General features: G+C 42.7%; 3 non-coding genes across 3 annotated transcripts; all 3 read left to right on the top strand.

Annotated features, from left to right (window-relative positions):
- The first annotated feature begins 3630 nt into the window (after positions 1-3630).
- Positions 3631-3702, top strand: trnap-ugg. Its single transcript has one exon. It is a non-coding gene; the product is annotated as a tRNA-Pro (tRNA).
- Positions 3703-7118: 3416 nt separating this feature from the next.
- trnap-ugg lies at positions 7119-7190 on the top strand. Its single transcript has one exon. It is a non-coding gene; the product is annotated as a tRNA-Pro (tRNA).
- Positions 7191-9896: 2706 nt separating this feature from the next.
- trnap-agg lies at positions 9897-9968 on the top strand. The gene has a single exon. It is a non-coding gene; the product is annotated as a tRNA-Pro (tRNA).
- Positions 9969-11741: the final 1773 nt, after the last annotated feature.

Below are 11741 nucleotides of genomic sequence, written 5' to 3'. Positions count from 1 at the left end.
CTGGGAGGAGGACACAATGGAGTTGTCAACCGTGATGGCGAGATCATGGAACGGGCAGTCCTTCCCCGGGAGGAAGAGCAGCTCCGTCTTGCCGAGGTTCAGCTTGAGGTGGTGATCCGTCATCCACACTGATATGTCTGCCAGACATGCAGAGATGCGATTCGCCACCTGGTCATCAGAAGGGGGAAAGGAGAAGATTAATTGTGTGTCGTCTGCATAGCAATGATAGGAGAGACCATGTGAGGTTATGACAGAGCCAAGTGACTTGGTGTATAGCGAGAATAGGAGAGGGCCTAGAACAGAGCCCTGGGGGACACCAGTGGTGAGAGCGCGTGGTGAGGAGACAGATTCTCGCCACGCCACCTGGTAGGAGTGACCTGTCAGGTAGGACGCAATCCAAGCGTGGGCCGCACCGGAGATGCCCAACTCGGAGAGGGTGGAGAGGAGGATCTGATGGTTCACAGTATCGAAGGCAACCGATAGATCTAGAAGGATGAGAGCAGAGGAGAGAGAGTTAGCTTTAGCAGTGCGGAGCGCCTCCGTGATACAGAGGAGAGCAGTCTCAGTTGAATGACTAGTCTTGAAACCTGACTGATTTGGATCAAGAAGGTCATTCAGAGAGAGATAGCGGGGAGCTGACCAAGGACGGCACGTTCAAGAGTTTTGGAGAGAAAAGAAAGAAGGGATACTGGTCTGTAATTGTTGACATCGGAGGGATCGAGTGTAGTTTTTTTCAGAAGGGGTGCAACTCTCGCTCTCTTGAAGACGGAAGGGACGTAGCCAGCGGTCAGGGATGAGTTGATGAGCGAGGTGAGGTAAGGGAGAAGGTCTCCGAAAATGGTCTGGAGAAGAGAGGAGGGGATAGGGTCAAGCGGGCAGGTTGTTGGGCGGCCGGCCGTCACAAGACGCGAGATTTCATCTGGAGAGAGAGGGGAGAAAGAGGTCAAAGCACAGGGTAGGGCAGTGTGAGCAGAACCAGCGGTGTCGTTTGACTTAGCAAACGAGGATCGGATGTCGTCGACCTTCTTTTCAAAATGGTTGACGAAGTCATCTGCAGAGAGGGAGGAGGGGGGAGGGGGAGGAGGATTCAGGAGGGAGGAGAAGGTGGCAAAGAGCTTCCTAGGGTTAGAGGCAGATGCTTGGAATTTAGAGTGGTAGAAAGTGGCTTTAGCAGCAGAGACAGAGGAGGAAAATGTAGAGAGGAGGGAGTGAAAGGATGCCAGGTCCGCAGGGAGGCGAGTTTTCCTCCATTTCCGCTCGGCTGCCCGGAGCCCTGTTCTGTGAGCTCGCAATGAGTCATCGAGCCACGGAGCGGGAGGGGAGGACCGAGCCGGCCTGGAGAATAGGGGACATAGAGAGTCAAAGGATGCAGAGAGGGAGGAGAGGAGGGTTGAGGAGGCAGAATTAGGAGATAGGTTGGAGAAGGTTTGAGCAGAGGGAAGAGATGATAGGATGGAAGAGGAGAGAGTAGTGGGGGAGAGAGAGCGAAGGTTGGGACGGCGCGATATCATCCGAGTAGGGGCAGTGTGGGAGGTGTTGGATGAGAGCGAGAGGGAAAAGGATACAAGGTAGTGGTCGGAGACTTGGAGGGGAGTTGCAATGAGGTTAGTGGAAGAACAGCATCTAGTAAAGATGAGGTCGAGCGTATTGCCTGCCTTGTGAGTAGGGGGGGAAGGTGAGAGGGTGAGGTCAAAAGAGGAGAGGAGTGGAAAGAAGGAGCCAGAGAGGAATGAGTCAAAGGTAGACGTGGGGAGGTTAAAGTCGCCCAGAACTGTGAGAGGTGAGCCGTCCTCAGGAAAGGAGCTTATCAAGGCATCAAGCTCATTGATGAACTCTCCGAGGGAACCTGGAGGGCGATAAATGATAAGGATGTTAAGCTTGAAAGGGCTGGTAACTGTGACAGCATGGAATTCAAAGATGGTACTATAGATACATCAACTAGAATGGTACTATAGATACATCAACTAGAATCTTCTCTAAATTGCCCATGTTTCAGAATGGATCCTTCATTATCCTGACATACAGTATATAATACTGAACTGCACCTACCAGTGAAAGACCTGTGAGAGATCCATCAAACACGTTACTCCCATAGGACATATATCCTGTCCTGACAAATGCTACCACCTTCAGCGCCATCTCCAGCAGGTAGTAAAGGATGAAGAAACAGTTGATTGTCTGAAAAACAGATCAGTGGAGGCTGCTGAGGGGGACGGTTCATAATAATGGCTGGAACGGAGCAAATGGAATGGCATCAAACCACCTGCTTGATGTATTTGATACCATTCCACTGATTCCCCTCCAGTCATTACCACGGGCCGGTCCTCCCCAATTAAGGTGCCACCAACCTCCTGTGACAGAGATATATATAAAGTCTGTGAATTGCATGGAGCTATTGACATAAACTGTGCAAGACCCATACCTGCTATACATGAGTCATTCATGTCGGCAGTGCACTGCAGGCACAGTAACTAATGTCTACTTGTAACTACTACTTGTAGTACATTTTACGTTCAAATGGCCTTAAATGTTGAGCCTCTAAATAGTAGTTGTCTGGTTCAGAGAGATTCTTCTCACAGTCAATCACCAGGAGAATCTAGAGGAACATTGATGACGCTTAGATGCATATACAGACGACTTTATACATGCATATACAGTAGACATAATACATGCATATACAGTAGACATAATACATGCATATACAGGAGACATAACACATGCATATACAGTAGACTTAATACATGCATATACAGTAGACATAATACATGCATATACAGCAGACATAATACATGCATATACAGGAGACATAACACATGCATATACAGTAGACTTAATACATGCATATACAGTAGACTTAATACATGCATATACAGTAGACATAATACATGCATATACAGTAGACATAATACATGCATATACAGTAGACATAATACATGCATATACAGTAGACATAATACATGCATATACAGTAGACATAATACATGCATATACAGTACATGACCTTTGACCTTACACATTTTCTAAAAACTGAAATGGGATACAATGCACCCTCATGCACACTCATTTTTAGACCAGAGACATTAAATGCAGAGAAGGTGAACAAAATGGACCTTTGACCTTACACGTTTTCTAAAAATAAAATAGGATACAATACAATGCAGCCCCTTAAATTCTGAAGAAATACTCATTTTTAGACCAGAGACATCAAATGCAGAGAAGGTGAACAAAATGGGCCAGGGACTATATCTTCTGTCTTTCCAATGGACTCTAATGATGATCAATAACAGAGATAAATAGAGGACTTATATTATCTCCATTTTAAATTAGTCAATTGGCTTCTTTTTCTTTGACTGATTCCTCCCAACTCATATTAAAACCCACCCAGTTGACTACTTTAAAATGGTGGAAGCCCTCAATTGCAATGTCCTTTCCAAAATGCGTTATGTCCATGATGAGTCCTCCATCTGTTTCCATTTGATCAACAAGTCTGTGTTTGTGTAGAGTCTAGAATAGCCACTAGGTGGTAGTCTCTGAGCAGTTTTACTGAGCATGCAACATTAACTTCAGAGGAATTCCTCATGCGCGTGGCATGCAGTGGAATTTAAACTCTTGGTTGTTGAACCTAGGAGAGGCTCGTTGGTCTAGGGGTATGATTCTCGCTTTGGGTGCGAGAGGTCCCGGGTTCAAATCCCGGACGAGCCCTCCTTTTAAGTTGTCAAGCAATTTACAGGATGAACAGGCCTTCATAGAGTGTACAAAGCATAGTAGTGTACATTCACTAAAGCATCTCTATCAATAATATTACTTTGAATAAGGAGCCTGGAATCTTAACTCATAAGCTCGTTTTCAATATTGTTATGGTGAAACAAAGCTTGTCAGTTAGGATTCCAGGCTAGTGTCGTAACTAAGAGCTGTTAGGATCAAGCAGAAACACAAATATCTAAGTTAATTCATTAAATATTGTGACATTGTGAACTTGTGACATAGTGAATTCACACAGATGCAGATAACATTGGCCAGGGGCACATTCCCCACCACAGTGACATAATGCTGAATGAAGATAAACTGAACCTTGTGCAGGAACTTAGACAAGTAAATAAACAATAGGAACACCTTCCTAATATTGAGTTGCATTCCCTTTTGCCATCAGGAAAGCCTCAATTCGTCAGGGGCATGGACTTTACAGGGTGTCGAAAGTGTTCCACAGGGATGCTGTCCCATGTTGACTCCAATGCAATTGTGTGTTTTCTCTGAGAGCTGGTCTCTCTAGGAACCTTCTAATGTCGAGTTGAGTGCTGTACCCATCCATCATGTTACCATGGTTGGTCACAGTTGTGTCAAGTTGGTTGGATGTCCTTTGGCTGGCGGACCATTCTTGACACACACGGGAAACTGTTGAGAGTGAACAAAACAGCAGCATTGCAGTTCTCGACACACTCAGACCGGTGCGCCTGGCACCTACTGTCATACCCCATTCAAAGGCACTTCAATATTTTGTCTTGTCCTTTCACCCTCTGAATGGCACACACAGAATACGCCTCAAGACTTAAAAATCCTTCTTTAACCTGTCTCCTCCCCTTCATCTACACTGATTGAACTGAATTTAACAGGTGACATCAATACGGGATGATATACTTCAGCTGGATTCACCTGATCAGTCTATGTCATGGAAAGAGCAGGTGTTCCTAATGTTTTGTGCACTCGGTGTATGTAAAACTCACCCAAAAGTGTCAGTTACCACTAGAGGGCAGTCGAATAGCCAAAACCTGCCACATCACAGATTCTGGAAGTTAACTCACAGGCTGATGAGGAGAAGGGGATGGGAGAATTGTAACGATCGGGTGGGTTTCTCTAAGCAGGCTTGTTGGTTTAAGGGTATGCTTCTCTCTTAGGGTGTGAGTAGTCCTGGGTTTAAATCCCAGATAAGCCCACCTTTTGAGAAAATATGTGATAGATGTATTTAGGGTTGTCCAAAGTGAGTTAGTATATTGAAACATCACAAAGTGGGGAGAAAAATCTTACCAAAAGGAAAATTGTAGACTGTAAGTAGCAAATATGCATATCTGTAGGCCCTTTGGTAAAACAGAGATATAAAACAATATCCAATCAGTATAGAATATAATGTACAGTGTCGTAATGTCAACGAGTGACTGAATTGTGTGACAGATGGTACTATAGATACATCAACTAGAATCTTCTCTAAATTGCCCATGCTTCAGAATGGATCCTGCATTATCCTGACATACAGTATATAATACTGAACTGCACCTACCAGTGAAAGACCTGTGAGAGATCCATCAAACACGTTACTCCCATAGGACATATATCCTGTCCTGACAAATGCTACCACCTTCAGCGCCATCTCCAGCAGGTAGTAAAGGATGAAGAAACAGTTGATTGTCTGAAAAACAGATCAGTGGAGGCTGCTGAGGGAGGACGGTTCATAATAATGGCTGGAACGGAGCAAATGGAATGGCATCAAACCACCTGCTTGATGTATTTGATACCATTCCACTGATTCCCCTCCAGTCATTACCACGGGCCGGTCCTCCCCAATTAAGGTGCCACCAACCTCCTGTGACAGAGATATATATAAAGTCTGTGAATTGCATGGAGCTATTGACATAAACTGTGCAAGACCCATACCTGCTATACATGAGTCATTCATGTCGGCAGTGCACTGCAGGCACAGTAACTAATGTCTACTTGTAACTACTACTTGTAGTACATTTTACGTTCAAATGGCCTTAAATGTTGAGCCTCTAAATAGTAGTTGTCTGGTTCAGAGAGATTCTTCTCACAGTCAATCACCAGGAGAATCTAGAGGAACATTGATGACGCTTAGATGCATATACAGACGACTTTATACATGCATATACAGTAGACATAATACATGCATATACAGTAGACATAATACATGCATATACAGGAGACATAACACATGCATATACAGTAGACTTAATACATGCATATACAGTAGACATAATACATGCATATACAGCAGACATAATACATGCATATACAGGAGACATAACACATGCATATACAGTAGACTTAATACATGCATATACAGTAGACTTAATACATGCATATACAGTAGACATAATACATGCATATACAGTAGACATAATACATGCATATACAGTAGACATAATACATGCATATACAGTAGACATAATACATGCATATACAGGAGACATAACACATGCATATACAGTAGACTTAATACATGCATATACAGTAGACATAATACATGCATATACAGCAGACATAATACATGCATATACAGGAGACATAACACATGCATATACAGTAGACTTAATACATGCATATACAGTAGACTTAATACATGCATATACAGTAGACATAATACATGCATATACAGTAGACATAATACATGCATATACAGTAGACATAATACATGCATATACAGTAGACATAATACATGCATATACAGTAGACATAATACATGCATATACAGTACATGACCTTTGACCTTACACATTTTCTAAAAACTGAAATGGGATACAATGCACCCTCATGCACACTCATTTTTAGACCAGAGACATTAAATGCAGAGAAGGTGAACAAAATGGACCTTTGACCTTACACGTTTTCTAAAAATAAAATAGGATACAATACAATGCAGCCCCTTAAATTCTGAAGAAATACTCATTTTTAGACCAGAGACATCAAATGCAGAGAAGGTGAACAAAATGGGCCAGGGACTATATCTTCTGTCTTTCCAATGGACTCTAATGATGATCAATAACAGAGATAAATAGAGGACTTATATTATCTCCATTTTAAATTAGTCAATTGGCTTCTTTTTCTTTGACTGATTCCTCCCAACTCATATTAAAACCCACCCAGTTGACTACTTTAAAATGGTGGAAGCCCTCAATTGCAATGTCCTTTCCAAAATGCGTTATGTCCATGATGAGTCCTCCATCTGTTTCCATTTGATCAACAAGTCTGTGTTTGTGTAGAGTCTAGAATAGCCACTAGGTGGTAGTCTCTGAGCAGTTTTACTGAGCATGCAACATTAACTTCAGAGGAATTCCTCATGCGCGTGGCATGCAGTGGAATTTAAACTCTTGGTTGTTGAACCTAGGAGAGGCTCGTTGGTCTAGGGGTATGATTCTCGCTTTGGGTGCGAGAGGTCCCGGGTTCAAATCCCGGACGAGCCCTCCTTTTAAGTTGTCAAGCAATTTACAGGATGAACAGGCCTTCATAGAGTGTACAAAGCATAGTAGTGTACATTCACTAAAGCATCTCTATCAATAATATTACTTTGAATAAGGAGCCTGGAATCTTAACTCATAAGCTCGTTTTCAATATTGTTATGGTGAAACAAAGCTTGTCAGTTAGGATTCCAGGCTAGTGTCGTAACTAAGAGCTGTTAGGATCAAGCAGAAACACAAATATCTAAGTTAATTCATTAAATATTGTGACATTGTGAACTTGTGACATAGTGAATTCACACAGATGCAGATAACATTGGCCAGGGGCACATTCCCCACCACAGTGACATAATGCTGAATGAAGATAAACTGAACCTTGTGCAGGAACTTAGACAAGTAAATAAACAATAGGAACACCTTCCTAATATTGAGTTGCATTCCCTTTTGCCATCAGGAAAGCCTCAATTCGTCAGGGGCATGGACTTTACAGGGTGTCGAAAGTGTTCCACAGGGATGCTGTCCCATGTTGACTCCAATGCAATTGTGTGTTTTCTCTGAGAGCTGGTCTCTCTAGGAACCTTCTAATGTCGAGTTGAGTGCTGTACCCATCCATCATGTTACCATGGTTGGTCACAGTTGTGTCAAGTTGGTTGGATGTCCTTTGGCTGGCGGACCATTCTTGACACACACGGGAAACTGTTGAGAGTGAACAAAACAGCAGCATTGCAGTTCTCGACACACTCAGACCGGTGCGCCTGGCACCTACTGTCATACCCCATTCAAAGGCACTTCAATATTTTGTCTTGTCCATTCACCCTCTGAATGGCACACACAGAATACGCCTCAAGACTTAAAAATCCTTCTTTAACCTGTCTCCTCCCCTTCATCTACACTGATTGAACTGAATTTAACAGGTGACATCAATACGGGATGATATACTTCAGCTGGATTCACCTGATCAGTCTATGTCATGGAAAGAGCAGGTGTTCCTAATGTTTTGTGCACTCGGTGTATGTAAAACTCACCCAAAAGTGTCAGTTACCACTAGAGGGCAGTCGAATAGCCAAAACCTGCCACATCACAGATTCTGGAAGTTAACTCACAGGCTGATGAGGAGAAGGGGATGGGAGAAGTGTAACGATCGGGTGGGTTTCTCTAAGCAGGCTTGTTGGTTTAAGGGTATGCTTCTCTCTTAGGGTGTGAGTAGTCCTGGGTTAAAATCCCAGATAAGCCCACCTTTTGAGAAAATATGTGATAGATGTATTTAGGGTTGTCCTAAGTGAGTTAGTATATTGAAACATCACAAAGTGGGGAGAAAAATCTTACCAAAAGGAAAATTGTAGACTGTAAGTAGCAAATATGCATATCTGTAGGCCCTTTGGTAAAACAGAGATATAAAACAATATCCAATCAGTATAGAATATAATGTACAGTGTCGTAATGTCAACGAGTGACTGAATTGTGTGACAGATGGTACTATAGATACATCAACTAGAATCTTCTCTAAATTGCCCATGCTTCAGAATGGATCCTGCATTATCCTGACATACAGTATATAATACTGAACTGCACCTACCAGTGAAAGACCTGTGAGAGATCCATCAAACACGTTACTCCCATAGGACATATATCCTGTCCTGACAAATGCTACCACCTTCAGCGCCATCTCCAGCAGGTAGTAAAGGATGAAGAAACAGTTGATTGTCTGAAAAACAGATCAGTGGAGGCTGCTGAGGGGAGGACGGTTCATAATAATGGCTGGAACGGAGCAAATGGAATGGCATCAAACCACCTGCTTGATGTATTTGATACCATTCCACTGATTCCCCTCCAGTCATTACCACGGGCCGGTCCTCCCCAATTAAGGTGCCACCAACCTCCTGTGACAGAGATACATATAAAGTCTGTGAATTGCATGGAGCTATTGACATAAACTGTGCAAGACCCATACCTGCTATACATGAGTCATTCATGTCGGCAGTGCACTGCAGGCACAGTAACTAATGTCTACTTGTAACTACTACTTGTAGTACATTTTACGTTCAAATGGCCTTAAATGTTGAGCCTCTAAATAGTAGTTGTCTCGTTTAGAGATTCTTCTCACAGTCTATCACCAGGATAATCTAGAGGAACATTTATGATGCTTGGATGCATATACAATATACTTAATACATGCATATACCATACATGACCTTTGACCTTACACGTTTTCTAAAAATAAAATGGGATACAATACAATGCAGCCCCTTAAATTCTGAAGAAAGACTCATTTTTAGACCAGAGACATCAAATGCAGAGAAGGTGAACAAAATGGGCCAGGGACTATATCTTCTGCCTTTCTAATGGACTCTAATGATGATCAATAACAGAGATAAATAGAGGACTTATATTATCTCCATTTTAAAGTAGTCAATTGTCTTCTTTTTCTTTGACTGATTCCTCCCAACTCATAGGAAAACCCACCCAGTTGACTACTTTAAAATGGTGGAAGCCCTCAATTGCAATGTCCTTTCCAAAATGCGTTATGTCCATGATGAGTCCTCCATCTGTTTCCATTTGATCAACATGTCTGTGTTTGTGTAGAGTCTAGAATAACCACTAGGTGGTAGTCTCTGAGCAGTTTTACTGAGCATGCAACATTAACTTCAGAGGAATTCCTCATGCACGTGGCATGCAGTGGAATTTAAACTCTTGGTTGTTGAACCTGGGAGAGGCTCGTTGGTCTAGGGGTATGATTCTCGCTTAGGGTGCGAGAGGTCCCGGGTTCAAATCCCGGACGAGCCCTCCTTTTAAGTTGTCAAGCAATTTACAGGATGAACAGGCCTTCATAGAGTGTACAAAGCATAGTAGTGTACATTCACTAAAGCATCTCTATCAATAATATTACTTTGAATAAGGAGCCTGGAATCTTAACTCATAAGCTCGTTTTCAATATTGTTATGGTGAAACAAAGCTTGTCAGTTAGGATTCCAGGCTAGTGTCGTAACTAAGAGCTGTTAGGATCAAGCAGAAACACAAATATCTAAGTTAATTCATTAAATATTGTGACATTGTGAACTTGTGACATAGTGAATTCACACAGATGCAGATAACATTGGCCAGGGGCACATTCCCCACCACAGTGACATAATGCTGAATGAAGATAAACTGAACCTTGTGCAGGAACTTAGACGAGTAAATAAACAATAGAAACACCTTCCTAATATTGAGTTGCATTCCCTTTTGCCACCAGGAAAGCCTCAATTCGTCAGGGGCATGGACTTTACAGGGTGTCGAAAGTGTTCCACAGGGATGCTGTCCCATGTTGACTCCAATGCAATTGTGTGTTTTCTCTGAGAGCTGGTCCCTCTAGGAACCTTCTAATGTCGAGTTGAGTGCTGTACCCATCCATCATGTTACCATGGTTGGTCACAGTTGTGTCAAGTTGGTTGGATGTCCTTTGGCTGGCGGACCATTCTTGACACACACGGGAAACTGTTGAGAGTGAACAAAACAGCAGCATTGCAGTTCTTGACACACTCAGACCGGTGCGCCTGGCACCTACTGTCATACCCCATTCAAAGGCACTTCAATATTTTGTCTTGTCCATTCACCCTCTGAATGGCACACATACAGAATACGCCTCAAGATTTAAAAATCATTCTTTAACCTGTCAAATCAAATCAAATCAAATTGTATTTGTCACATACACATGGTTAGCAGATGTTAATGCGAGTGTAGCGAAATGCTTGTGCTTCTAGTTCCGACAATGCAGTGATAACCAACAAGTAATCTAACTAACAATTCCAAAACTACTGTCTTATACACAGTGTAAGGGGATAAAGAATATGTACATAAGGATGTATGAATGAGTGATGGTACAGAGCAGCATACAGTAGATGGTATCGAGTACAGTATATACATATGAGATGAGTATGTAGACAAAGTAAACAAAGTGACATAGTTAAAGTGGCTAGTGATACATATATTACATAAGGATGCAGTCGGTGATGTAGAGTACAGTATATACGTATGCATATGAGATTAATAATGTAGGGTAAGTAACATTATATAAGGTAGCATTGTTTAAAGTGGCTAGTGATATATTTACATCATTTCCCATCAATTCCCATTATTAAAGTGGCTGGAGTTGGGTCAGTGTCAATGACAGTGTGTTGGCAGCAGCCACTCAATGTTAGTGGTGGCTGTTTAACAGTCTGATGGCCTTGAGATAGAAGCTGTTTTTCAGTCTCTCGGTCCCAGCTTTGATGCACCTGTACTGACCTCGCCTTCTGGATGATAGCGGGGTGAACAGGCAGTAGTTCGGGTGGTTGATGTCCTTGATGATCTTTATGGCCTTCCTGTAACATCGGGTGGTGTAGGTGTCCTGGAGGGCAGGTAGTTTGCCCCCGGTGATGCGTTGTGCAGACCTCACTACCCTCTGGAGAGCCTTACGGTTGAGGGCGGAGCAGTTGCCGTACCAGGCGGTGATACAGCCCGCCAGGATGCTCTCGATTGTGCATCTGTAGAAGTTTGTGAGTGCTTTTGGTGACAAGCCAAATTTCTTCAGCCTCCTGA

The sequence above is a fragment of the Oncorhynchus gorbuscha genome, linkage group LG01 (assembly GCF_021184085.1).
Source record: "Oncorhynchus gorbuscha isolate QuinsamMale2020 ecotype Even-year linkage group LG01, OgorEven_v1.0, whole genome shotgun sequence".
NCBI lineage: Eukaryota > Metazoa > Chordata > Actinopteri > Salmoniformes > Salmonidae > Oncorhynchus > Oncorhynchus gorbuscha.
This window is presented reverse-complemented; position numbering and strand designations above follow the sequence as displayed.